Source organism: Leuresthes tenuis, unplaced genomic scaffold (genome assembly GCF_036924035.1).
Source record: "Leuresthes tenuis unplaced genomic scaffold, fLeuTen1.0.hap1 SCAF_5, whole genome shotgun sequence".
Taxonomy (NCBI): domain Eukaryota; kingdom Metazoa; phylum Chordata; class Actinopteri; order Atheriniformes; family Atherinopsidae; genus Leuresthes; species Leuresthes tenuis.
This window is the reverse complement of record NW_027325359.1, coordinates 18,720,429-18,734,974: the sequence shown is the minus strand read 5'-3', so window position 1 is coordinate 18,734,974 and position 14,546 is coordinate 18,720,429.

Genomic DNA, 14,546 nt, shown 5'->3' with positions numbered 1-14,546 from the left:
ATGGCCTCTTCTTTTTATGATAGATATTTAACCTTGTTCACTGGGCAGTGATTTCTATGACAGAATCAAACCTAATTTTTATTGCAGTAATGCCTGAGGGCCCAAAGATCATGGGCATCCATATTGATCTTCGGCCTTGTGCAAATAGATGTCTCCAGATCTTCTGTATCTTTTGATACTATTATATACTATAGATAATGGATTATTCAAAGTCTTTTCAATGTCACATTGAGAAGCATTATTCTGAAGCTCCTACACAATTTGTAGAAGCAGTCTTTCACAGATAGCTGAACCTCTGCACATCTTTACCTCTAAGAAACTCTAAGGCGCTTTTTAAATTTTTTTAAATCATATCACCAATATAATTGGCTGGAATGTGTGATTAAAAAAAGTGATAAATTTGTCAAAGAGCGTTTTAATACCAGGCTGAAAAGCAGTGTTGCTTTCTATTTTCCACCTTCAACAGGTGCAAAATTAATACATCAGCAATTGTAATATAGGGCTGTACACGGTTATTTAATTGAATAATCTGTCTGTTTCAAAAGTTTAATTCCACGCACTATGAATCCTTCTGCTGGTGCACTTTATGGGTTAATCCTGGGTGTAAATTGTCTGCTATAACAATGACCATCACTATGAAGTCACTATCTCTTTGCAGCAATTTTTCAAACCGATTAGCGGATATGTGTACTTTCAGAAATCATGACCCGAAGATAAATAGAAGCGGTTCCATAATGTGTAGACTCCTGCAACCCTTCAAATGATCAGTTATGAAATATTCAGACCTCATCTGTGGGGAGAGAACAGAAACACAGCACAGACTCTGACAGCTAATTGGCTGACAGTTTCCCTTTAATGCTCACTGTAACTGCATTCACCTTTTACACTGATGAGGCTGACATTAATGAATACCTTTCAAGACTTTCAAGAGATAATTACAATGCAGGCAGCTAGAAAATATAGAAATTGGCAGGTTATATCTGGGGAGCATTGTATATGAACAAGGTGTTATCCATTACCTCCATGAAAAGTAACGCTGAAACATCTATGAGCTTGAAATGATGAATATCTTTGCAGGGTTTTTGTTATAGGTCTCCTTGAAACCTTTATTTAAATAGGCGTTTCCCAAACTGTCATGCTCTTTATGTATATTTGTGCTGTCATGCATTTGTGATTCAAATTAATTTATGGGGACTGAATCATTTCAAAAAGATAAATAAATCACACACAGTAACAGCTTCACTCAAATAGTCAGAAAATCTTAGGCAGACAGAGAGAAAACACAGAAACTCAAAGGTCTACAGTTTTGGGTGATCTGTGATTGAACATGACAGCTGCACTTTGAATGACCACGTTTATAAGAATATTATATGTCACAGCATCACTTCAATATGAGCATGTAGAAGTCATTCTCATGCGGTTGCTCTCACACACAGAATCTAAGAGAGGCCACGCTCGAATTACATTTTTTTCAAAATTTAATTTTCTTGAGATTAGAGATGCACCTTATCGGTAAAATTAACTATGGACTTCGGCCATTCCACCGATATAATTAACCGATAAATCAACAGGCGCCGTTTTTGTGATGAACCCCTGAGAATGATGCGTACAGCTTGACGTTAAGACGTTACGTGCGCCTCTGATGCATGACCTGTGGCACGAGAGAGGTGATGCGAGGAGGAGCCAAAACCAAGTGTTTCAACACCACAAATCTAATTAACCATCTCAAGAACCGTCATCTCGACCGTAACAAGGAAGGAAGGCAAGAAACAGGTCATCGGCGGCAAAACAAAACCTCACCAGCAGTCTCTTCTCCAAGCCTTGCATAAAGCCAGGAAATACAGCCGCGACCACCCGAGGACAAAAGGAGAGTATTACTATTGGTAATCAGCCAAATTAATTGTAAAGTATAGGCAGATCGCACATCGGCCAAAAATCCAATGTCGTGCATCCCTACTTGAGATCGTGATTTAATTATTTCGATACCTCGAGATAGGAAGGATTGTTTTGCTTTGATAATGGATAAATCGAAGTGGTTATCCGAAAACAACAAGGCTTGTTTTGATGAGATGACGGACATATTTTGTTCGTTTGGCCTGCTTTTTTTCCGTCACTACAGACAGTGGAATTGCTGAAGCACAGGAGAGTTGGTTGTACTTCTTTCTATGCCCACTGTCTGCATTTAGGCCTGAACATATGACCAATGGGCTTGTATCTGAGATGAGGACAATTTCCCCCAAACTGAGATGAGCTCCAAAAGCCCTCCCCACAGCCCTGAATTGGATTAGTGGGTCTAGAAAATGCATAAACTGAAACTTTAATAGAGCTCTGTTCCCACCTACTCCTAAATTTCACCCCACTGATTAATAATGAGTGATTGTTACTTTCGATTATGTTCTAATCCTAGAGGAAGGTAAAACAGAAAATATTTAAGACATTCATAAATACAAATGGTATTTATCTATGGTTTTTGTCCTTCAAATTTTCTTGCAACCCCTTGGACTTATCTTGGGATCTCCTTGAGATTCTGGATTATTGATTCATTTTAGCTCATCTCCATCACAAATCAGAACAACTGAATCCCTTCTCTCTGTTTTACTTTTGGTTGTCAAGCAACAAAACTTTGGATCACATCTAAACTTCAGGCGATAAACAGTGTTCTGTCATCTGCTCTCTGTGTCCATCTACCCAGATTTAATTCAATATGCCGTTTAGCACTCTTGTTAACTATTTGTGTAGTTTCCAGTATGATTAAGTATAGAGCTGGGATTTTTATTGCCTTATTGAAAGTGAAAAAAGTGACGTATTACAACAGGTGCTAAACTTGCCTGCCAGCAATCCAGACCTTACATCTATCAGCTCACATTTGTTCTCTGAAGTATGAAGTAAAATTTATGTGCATTTCGTCGTGTTGTATGGTGTTAAAATGGGATATGGACTCATTTCCCTTTCCTATTTGTGCTTATGCAAACTTATCTTGATCCGTGTGAAGTGGTGAATACTGTTTAAGCATTATCAACAATTTACCATGTACAGTACAATTTCATCAATTCAGCCCCCAACGTGTCAGCTTGTTCCAATATTCAATTTGTTAAATCAAAATCGAATAAGGAATTCAATCTGCTTTTAATGTGAAAGCTGTATGTTTGGAGTCTTGGTGTTGACAGTTGTTTATTTAGAAAGAGCTAGATAAATAAAAAGTTGGTCTCAATACGATGATAACTCTCAGTTTCACAAAAGAAAATGAAAGTGTCTTAAAAATCCCTCTATGACTGATTGTATTTTTACATTTTCCCATTAGATATAAGAGTTGAAAGACTGTTAAAAAGATGAGCCACTATGACCATTAGCACCACAGTTTTAGTAGAAAACTGTTCTGTTGCCAGACAAATCGAACTGTTAATTTTATTATGGAAACCATGGAGACCGCATCCTCTAGGCTAAAAAGTAGAGGGACCATCCAGCTTGTATTCAGTACTCAGTTCAAAAGCTTGCATTTCTGATGGAATATGGGTACATTGGTGCCTACGGAACTGGTGACTTGCACATCTGGAAAGGCTCCATCAGTGCTGACAGGTATATACAGGTTTTAGAGCAACATGTGTCCCCATTTAGACTACCTGTATTCAGAGAAGGCCTTGCGTATTTCAGCAAGACAATGCTAAAGCACATACAGCATCGATCATAACAGCATAGCCTCATAGTAGAAGACCGACGCTTGGTGCAACATGAAATGCAATATGGGACCGAAGACCAAAGACTCTTGAGCAGCTAGAATCGTATATCAGACAAGAATGGGGCAACACTCCTTTCCAGAAGGTCCAGCAACTGGTCTCCTTAGCCTGTCAACTTTTTAAAAATGTTTTTTGTGTTTTTTGTGAATGAAATATCAGTTTATGAGATTTTGTCTGTTTTTTTTCTTCTTTTATTTTTACATTTTACACAGTGTTATAACATTTATGGACTTGGTCCATCCATCCATTACTTTCAGAAATCGCATGCACCCTGTTGGTTTCCCGCAGAATAATTAATTTCCCCTCTCTGATGTGCTGCTGAACTTTGCTTCACTTCCATGACACTATGTCTCAGTTTACTTTTTTTGCCCCTTGTTTAGATAGCAGCACTCTTTTTCAGCCTCAGCATAAGATATTAATGTTCATCATCTTTCAGCCATTTGCTGGCACTCAAACATCCCCATGGAGCCATAATCTGTCATAGCAAACATAAAGCTGCTTTTGTGTGTTTTCATTGTTGTCTCAGTGGGCGTTTTCATAATCAGGAATGCATTATGTTTTCTGTCAGTCACCTGTCACACACATAAAGAACTGCCAGAAAATTAGGCCTCTCAAAACATGCTTCCTTAAATACTCTGTCATCTTTTTTTTCTTCTCCCTTCTTTGTTTTATTTAAGCTGTCTTTGTTTGCTACAACACGTACAGCAATGGCAAATGACTAAAACCAAAAAATCTAATAACAGAGAACTCTGTGAATAAGTTTGGAGGAAATCTGTGACAGAAATGGAAAATTCAAGTAAATGCATTTTCACTCACTGACTCTCTACAAGCTGCTGCTCGTGGACGTCATCCGGGAAGATCTCCATCGTTTCAGGGAGGCAACACACACATTTGCCGACTACTGTACGGACAATTAATAATCAAGACAGATGAATAATTATGGCAAGAGGAATCAATTCTAATTCAAAGTCTCTGACAAGCTAATGGATAGAGTTCGGGTTTGGCTGTAGTGATATAAAGCGCTTTCGGCTCCAGAGGACGAGGACAAAAATCCAACCGCTGCTCCCATGATTCTTTATGCTCCCACGGTGTTTGGAAAGCTCATGATGTATGAAGGAAGTGAGTAGAAATATTGACTTTTTACTTCATACAATCATTGCTCTCATTGCATACCTCAAGGTCTAGTATTACTTATTCAGAGCATGAAGTTGTGGATCAGAGCAATTTCAGGCAAGTATGGACATCTCTTACTACCAAAGCCGACAACGTTATAGAGCATTTCAAGTACTGTATTTGAAATCTTAAGCCAATCTTAGTCCTGGTTAAAATCAGACCAGTTTGAACAACTTTATACTACCTTTAAGGAGTTTTTACAGTTGTTATCAATATCAGTGCCAACATGGGTTTGAAATTTTATTAGGACAGACAGCTGAAAGTGGCTGAGAAAAATTAGGCTAAGGGTGATGGTATGATCATCGTATGCAAGTTCTACACGGACAAGCTCATCTATAAGTGGATGCTGTTAAGCAGCAGAAGTTGGGAGGTGTAATAGATATGACAATCCAAGCTGATGGCAGCATCAGGAAGAAAAGATCCAGGCTGAAAGAAAAACTACAACAAATGTAAAAGGTGAAAAGGAGCATTAAGGGCTATGATCCACAAACCAGGGCAGTGGCCTCACCAGATTTCACATTCAGCATCTGATGCTGATGTCTTTAAAAGACAAGACATAAAATGGAACTCAAGCAGAGGTGCACAAATATATTTAAAAGACTGCATGTTAAAGCATGCAAACCTACACTAGTAGATTGTAACAGTTAAATCAATGTAAATGTCATTGTGCACAGAAAGAACTAAATGCATTGGATTTTTTAAAGAGAGAACCCATCTCGGTCCAAAATGATCCAGAGAAATCCAAAATTCACTCATGAACACACCAACTAGACAAAATGATCAGATGTTAGTTTATTTCTTGTGTATTTACAGCTGTGGCGAGACTACTACACTTACTATACACCAACTTGAAAAAGTTCAAATTTTGTATGCCATCTAAATATGATAAGCTCTTCTTTCTAATGTGTAACAGATGGAGGAAATAATAACTCACATCCTCTCTCAGGTAGGTAAGATGAGGCTGTTTCATATTGCAGAGACAATTTAATTTCTTTCTCTCTCCTTACTCTCCGCTTCTGCTCCTGTGTTTTCATTTAATTTAAGTGTCATCTGTCAACCTCAAAATATTCTCAGAGCAGCTTGAACTTTTCAAACAGTTAATTGAGACTTGTTCTGACACACTTAGCTGGTTTCCCAGACAGGAAATCCATATTCATATTTTACAGAGAAGAAGGTCATAAAGCACATCACCAAGAGACCACTTGCACGAGGACGTCTTTGAGCAGGACTTTGCCTTGTCTCTTCAATCTTTAATCGATTTATTCATCTATTCACAAATTTACTTAGCTTGTCTTCAAAGCACACATGAATATATAAAGTACACGCTGGCCCCTGATGTATGATTGCATTCTTTTTATGGTAGTAGTCAGCCAACTATCACCTAACATCATGTTTGCTGATAGTTCCGGATACATTGCAGATCGGAGAATCTTTAGAACCAACAACTATGTTTCCATGACAAAAGAAACAACAATGACTTTCATCAGAAGCTTGGAAACACTAATGCAGCTATATGTCTGCTGGTCATTGAAGCCTGCTTTTCTTTGAGTGGACATTAAACTCCTGATATAATGACCGTGTTAACTCTGCAGTTTATAGAAATGTCTGCTTGTGGTGGAGCGCGAGCTGAATAAAAGCTATTGTGTTCTTGGTTATTTTACCAAGCTGTATTGTAAATTAGTTTAATAGAAAGGTTACCCTTGAAATATTTTTTGTAATGCCTCCTGATTTCCTTCAATAACATCCAGTACAATCCACTTTTGATTGAAGAGAGGCTGTTAGGCTTTCTTAGCAACCAACTGTATGCTCAGTTGATTCTAGTTAGAGAAGATAATTAGGGGTTGTTCTCAGTAAGCCCCAGGTGAACTAGATTCTGATGCCAGTATATTCAGACTGAATTCATTTTAAACACATTTGGTCATGCAGTGTTATACATTATCAATTTAATTGTTTATCTTTTTTCCATTTGAGAGCATTAGCCTCAGTTATACTGATCTCCCTCAGAACTCTGGCCTCACACTCACATTCAAATATGCTCTGCTTCACCTCAAAACTAGATCTGCGCTCAGATTCACTGTTGCGCATACAAATGTCCTGCACTTCAGTTTGATCCCTTGTCTTTTCATAAAGGCTTCCTCTGCTCATTTATGAATCTTCTTCCCTCAAATATTGACAGTTTTCTGTCAGATCGAACACCAATGTTTGGTGATATTCACCCATGCAATAAATATGTCCCAGGAACAGGTGTACAGAACAACAAGTTCCAAGCTACATTGTTTAGCTTTTTGATGAATCTTGTTAACAATTCCCTAATTTTAGAGCCTTTTTATTTGGACCTCCCCATGGTTGTAATGTGTATGGCCAGAAGGATTAAAAAAATTGCCCTTGAGGCATTCTGAAGGTTTATTGTACAATTAAATAATTACAGGAGGGTCCAAGACTAAAGTAAGCAAGCAGCAGCAGATACCAGCAGATACCAGCCAGAGTCAGAGTGATCTTCAGGTGAGCCAGGACACAGATGAGTGCAAGCAGGCTGACCAGGATAATGATGGATATTAAAAAGCTTGGTACTCACAGGAGTGTAGATGAGAGAATCTGCAGGGGAGTTGGGGAAATGCTGGGTTACAGAGTTCCAGGAGGTGATGTGGCTGAACAGAGGAGAGACTTTGAGATCAGGTAGGCCGATCTGAAATCCTTAACAGCAAGTCCAATATAACAGGCTGGGTCATACTATTATATTGAGTAAAAATCGAGCTAGAGCCTGATTTCCCGGTGTTGGTGTGGTGGGCTGCAGTAGCGTGGCTCTTGCATGCCTTGTGTTGGCTCCTCTATCAATTTCAAACTGTAAGTTGTGCATTCAGACCCTTTTAAAGTTGAGTTTTAGGTAGTGTGCACAGGCATTAAGCTGCTCTGTCCCTTTGCTTTGTAGCAGGTTGTGTTGGCTGTGACATTTGGGCTGGAGTGTTCCTGTGCAGTTTGCATGCAGTATTAATCTGTCTTGCCACTAACTGTAGTTTATTGACTCTTTAGTGGTAAGGACGTGGCTCACTGCTTCACCTTCCTCCCCTGTGTGGGGAAGCTGTGCCTCAGTTTCCAGGTATGTATGTGCCCATATAGGGATTGATATTTGTATTGTGGATATGTGTAATATGTGGTTTGCTTAAATTCTCTTGGCGTGTTGTGGCACTGGTGGTCCAGCTGCTTATGTCTTGTCTCTGTGCATCTTTCCCTCTTGTTTTGGAGTGTTTCCACCTGTAATTGCTGCATGTCTCCACCGCACTGTTTCTGTGGGTGCTGTCCAGCAGGCTTCATAGGTGGGTTTAGGAGTTGTGTCCAGGCAATCCATAAAGTTGGTCCACATCTAATACCCAGCCGTATGCTTTGAACAGGATCTGAGGAGCTTTACTTGGACTGCTTGGTACAGAAGTTCTGAATTGGTGTTCACTTGTACTATTTGTTAAATTTTTTTCTGAGAATTTGTGTTGCTCGTTTAGATGTTTAATTTCTTTAACCTAATTAAGCACTTGTGCTGTTTTAGGTGGCGCTGTTAGACGTTCTGTTATACATGATATAGTCTATGTAACAATGTGATAAGATTGCATCTGTGCACTTTTTTAAAAACATATATTTAACAGCATCACAACACATGGTAGTAATAGAAATATTAATGAAAATATTAATCATACTGAAGAGGACCAAAATTAATTAATGATACAAATAAATAAATAAATAAAAATACAAATAAAAAAATCATTCTTAATGTAGGATACAGTGCACATTCCCAACAACAAATTAGATATTTTCCATTATCTCATTCTCCCAACGTCTCCCTCATATCTCCACTCCTCAACAGTTCCAGAAACAACTTCTGAAAATTCAGAAGCCCTGTTTTTAACATTATAGGTCAGTTTCTTAAGAGCCAAACTCTATGTTAAGTTATTTCACCAGTGGTTGAAAGAGGGGCAACCAGTATTCTTCCAACATAATGCAATACATCATTTAGCTTATAGTCAACCATTTTTTTTCCATACAAGATAAAATACAGCTATCTGGATACATGCCTAAAATATATAACTTAGGGCCTAAAGGTACTGGGGAAGTTGTGATCTGAGAGATATACTTTAACACTGAGCTTCAAAATTTTTTAATCTCTTCACATTTAATCTAAGATGGAGAATAGAGGTTGTTACACTGAATTGTTTAAATGTGCTAGAATAAAACTCCTAAGTTGTAAATGCCTTTGCCTTTAACTCAATGAATGACATTAGAGTATAATCCTCATATACGTCCTATAGCTTTACTATGCCCTTTACCATGCCCAGTTTTACCATGCTTTAAAACCCATGTCGTTCTTTGCTGGGCAAAGAGATCATTACCCCAGACTGGGGATAAGCAGGACAACCCTGGGGAGTCATCCAACATTTTTTGTACTGCATACCAAACAACAATGGTGTTTTTTTACAAAAGGATTAGTTGTACTTTTCTTTAGTGTTTTAAAGGATACTGAATATAGATAGCTATTCAATGGCAACCCTTTTTAGGGCAGTTTTGCAATTTCTAACTAGGGCAAGAAAACATCTCTCGAAAACCAAAACTGAACTCAACTCAACTGAGCAGCCGAATAATACCATTCTAGATTTGGCAACTCTAGCCCTCCCCTATCATAAGGTAAATATAGAAGGGAGAGTCTGAGTCTTGGCTTCCTATTATTCCAGATAAAATTAGAAAGAAGCTTTCTGGTCCCAGGAAAAAAGAAGGTGAAGGGACCAGTGGAATCGACTGAAAAATATCATTTAGGTAGTATAGACATCTTTCCTATGTTAATTCTTCTCAGTATCAAAAGAGGTAGTGTTGTCCATCTAGTGATCTCTTCCGACACCTCTTCTACCATGGGCTCATAATTGGTTGAACTGAGATTATTTATCTTTGGGGTTATTCTGATGTCCAACTATTTAAATCCCTCTGTGGCGTTCACAAATGGGTGGCATACTAGTGGTTTCATCCTCTTGTTTACATTTAAAAACAAAATAGATGAGTTTTCTTTGTTCACTTTGAACCTAGAGATACTACCAAACTGATTAAACAACTCTAAGAGAGATGGTATCAATTCTGCAAAATGTGATAAAAACATATTAGTATCATCAGCGTACAATGCTGTATTGTGTACTATGTCACCAGTCTTAATACTATGAATTGCGGGGTGAGATCTAATCGCTATTGCTAATGGTGCCATGGCTATTACAAAAAATAGAGGTGAAATTGGTGACCCTTGCCTTGTGCCTCGAAATAACTCAAAAGGCTGAGAGATGAGGTTACTACCATTGCCGAAGAGTAGTAGAGTAGCACCTCGAGTAGATAGGGCCATTCGACTTGGTCGAACGTCTTTTCTGCATCGAGTGATAGTATTGCGGTATCAGGGGACTCTTCACTCGTGGATTATATTAAGAACTCTCCTCACATTGTGGAACCCCTGACAATTTTGCACAAAACCATTCTGGTCTCCATGTATAATGGCTGGTAGAACCCTCTCAAGTCTCATAGCAAGAGCTTTAGTTATAATCTTTGCATCAGAATTTAAAAGTGATATGGTTTCTGTAAGAACCGCGGTTGGTTGACGCTTTGCCTGGTTTTAGAATAAGAGTGATCAGCGCACAATGTAACGAAGCGGGTAGGCAACCTGTTTAAAGGATTCCAAATAAACATCTAATAATGGAACTATTGATTTAGTTATGAATAATTTTTAAAAATCTATTGGAAGACCATCTGAACCCGAAGGCTTAACTCCTTTCATATTTGTAATGGCGTTACAGATGTCATTCAAATTTAATTCCCTCTCCAATTCCGTTTTTGTACCCTCAGAAATACAGGGAATGATCAATCCATTCAGGAAACAATTTTGGTTTACCAGGTCTAGTGGGCTGTCAGACTTATAAAGGGTTTTATAATATGAGACAAAGGTGTTAATAATTTTGCGTCCGTGCACTTCTGTGGTCCTTAAAAAGTCCTTTAATTTCTCACACCATCTGTCCTTTAATCCATGACATTTTATAAAGAGGTTGACAAAAAGAACTTAGGTAAAGACAATCTGAGGTTGTTTTGGAGCCTGGAAAGATAGATTATCTTGTGATCGTGATCTTGCAGATCTCAAGAGCATCTCGCTGTTTCGCAAAGCAAATAAATATGTTTTCCAGACTTTGAAAACAATCCGTGTAGTTTTCCAGTCATTTCACACAAGAACACAAATGTGAGCCTCATTGTGCTAAAAAAGTCAACAGACATAAAAAGAAACTAGTAGCGTTCGTACAGAAGGACACAAGTTTTGCATTTATTTTTCATGACCCCCAGCACAACTTTCAAAGTAAGTTATTTCAGTTGGACGTTTCCATTCCAGCACCATGTTTGTGTCTTTGGAAGATAAAGGGGGGGGGGGGGGGGGTTGTCATTCCAGTTTGTATCATAAACTCCATTCTCCTTATGTGGAACGTTAGCCTTTTAAAAGGGAAAAAAAAAATTCCTTTTGCTGCAATGAGACAGCACATGTCACGATCATGGGGTTTTGTGTTTTCTTATGTTCTGGGTTTTACTATGTTCTGCAGCTCATTTTGTAAACACTCCCTCAGTATATAATTTCAAGGTTTTACTCCTAGCCAGTTTATTCATATCTTAACTCTGATGAAAGGAGGTTCCCACCTGATGACCCCAATGACAAGTTGGCCAGCACTGCTCGCTGGTCTATATAGGGACTATAGGGAATTATTCACTGAGTCTGGTCCTTTTTCAAGTTTCTTGTGTTTACCTTGAAGCCTTTCTTCAAATAAGTTAGCTAGTTCCATCACTCTGTTCAATTGGTCCACTAGTTATTTTACATACGGCCTTGGTGGCGCCTTTTGTTAAATGTTAATATTTAACATTTTTGTAATTTATAATTTTACAGCCTGTCCCCTCTTCCTCTCTCAAAAAGTCCTGTTTGGGTCCTCACAACATTATAAACCTAAACCCTAACAACACTCTGTCTCTTCATTCTTCCGCAAGATTTTGACATTTTTATCCAAACAAAACAAAAACTAATTGGGCAACAATGGCAGTAGGCAGAGAAAACAGGGGAGCAATCCTTACAAGATGGCGCTACCACCCCAACATGCAACACGGCATGATACCTTCTCATTCTCTATTGATCAATCTTTTTGAAAGTTTCACCATTTACCATGAGTCTAAATTAAACGGCGCCACTCCATCCAGGAGATGTTGAAATGTTTCAGACAATAAATGAAGATGTTGAGTTCTCTTTTCCAAGGTGTGCAGATGTTATGACGCACCAGTTGCTGCAATTTAAGAGACCAAGAACAAGCACTGCCTCTTTAACGAGAACCCTAAATCTAATATTCAGTTCCCATTTGAAACTGCTACCTTTTTACTTAGTTTTGCTTTAAAGACTGTTGCTTATGTCCTTTATGAGTCCTGTGTGACACCAGTTTCACTTGCTGCTTGGTTTAGAAGTTCGATATGACAGGGCTCTGCTCTGCCTCTGTCTTGATACACTTAAATTCCCAATACATTGTAGCGCTGCTGTAGTAATGCTACTCGGAAGCTTCAAATTAAAATAGAAGTCATTTTCACATAATGGAAATGTGCTTTTCATCAATAATCCATCCCTGTGAACATTTTAACAGCTTTGTCTTTTTTTCAAAGCTGCACATTACTTCACAGCACCACTGCACGTTGCCAGTTTCAAAGGTGCTTTAACACCAGAGATATTATTGTCAGGTGCTAAAAAGCATCCTTTTTTAATGTTAGAATCAGGGGCATTTACACTATGCTTCTCACATCATCCATGTTTTCTCACTTCACATCAAAGACTGCAACGTGTCGCTGCAGCTAACTCAAACAGCAGATGGCTGCTCGTCTTCAAACTGAGGACAATTTTAAAATTGGCTTGAGCTTGCAACCAGAAAGTAATACAGGTAAAGGTGACGGAGTTGAAAAAAGAGGATTGTTAAAAGACTGGACATGTGAATGTACTGTATGCATGCAAGATGCTAAAAATGTAATGCGTTGCAAATCAGTTAATGATTATTTTTAAATGTAAATTTGTATGGAGACAACATATCAAACGTTTTTGTGTGAATAGTTTCATAAGAACATCTGGTGAAGCAGGCTCCTCCAGCACAAGCTATTGTTTGAATAGTGCACACCAGATTTTATCCTTCAGGGAGAAATGGAACATGGATAAAAAAACTAATCACTGACCATGAAATTAAGTCTGCTCAGCTTTCTCGCCAGTGCATGGACGTGTCTTAGAATAAAAACAAAACAACATCAAATCTAGTTTTGGACCACCTGAAAAGAAAAGTGGTCACATGATTTCTTGTAACTGTAATAAGCAGACCAGCAGACCACAATAGATGAAAACTCACATTTGCCCTCTGATTTCAAACAGACACTCCAGTAAAAACAGGGCAGATGTTCCACCACTTCTCTTTAAATTAAAGCTCTCCACCTCACTTAAAGGCAGCTGCCTACATGAGTGTTGACAGCTAGGACACTGTGTTGATGCATCGGGCTACATGGTGTGATCTGAATGATTTAGGACGCTTACATTTTAAAAAAACAGCTGCAGCCCACATTTTGCTACCCAGACACGACAATAGTGAGAGCACTTCATGCCGCAGGAGCACATATCTGATTCAGCCATTAATGTGTTTTCATGCTGAATTAGAACAAATATTGCACAAAGACGTGGCAGCTTTCAGAATAAATGTGATCTACATTTAAAGGGCTTGAGGGCAAATTAGAATTGCAAATTGGCAGCTTGACTCCTGGTCTTATTTCGGGGCAGATCCAGTTTGAACTGATTATCAAAGGCTGTCTCCACTCAAGTTGCACAATCTTAAGACTCTCAATGGAGGCTGTATGTGCAGTACAATGTCACATCTTCACATTTTGTGCTTTAAAAAAGTGTCCTCAAGTATAGAAAAACAACACTGATAATGAGGTTAAGAGGAGGATGGACAACGTGTGAGTGTTATTTGATCCATTTGTATGAGCACTCTCAAATTCATTCTGGAAAAACTCCACAGAAAGGGACTTCAGCAGTTCCTCCTTCATCTCATTTCTGGGTCAGTGTAAGCTCAGAAGAAACTAGCTGGTATGAGATATTGTTTAAAGAGCATCTCCATCCTCTCGTCTGTAATTAAGAATGAGAATGATCCCACATGTTATAGAACAGCCCACAGAGAGTGCTCCTGTAGTCTGCTACAGTGTTGAGTTTGTAAGGGTACTTTGATTTGACCAAGTAAAAATAATTTTATTTGCACTGAAAATGTTTGAAGATGTTTAAGAATTAATATTTATGGAATTTTTGTAACAGGCAGGAGCACCTTTTGAAGAGGATATTTACACAGTGAAGCGTCCCACACTCATTGGCCCTAGTACCATGGGCCTGGTACAACATCCTTCTTTAGGCCGATTTATGGTTTCTGATTTTGCAAAGTTCCCATCCGTTCTTTTCTTACTAAAATCTACAGTTTCACATTGCAGTCCACTAATGTAAAAACAAGCTGATTTGCAAACTAAGGCTACCTCTGCAGCTGCTGGTCAAGGGAGATGTGCTCCTCTATAACTGTAACAGCAATAATGTCA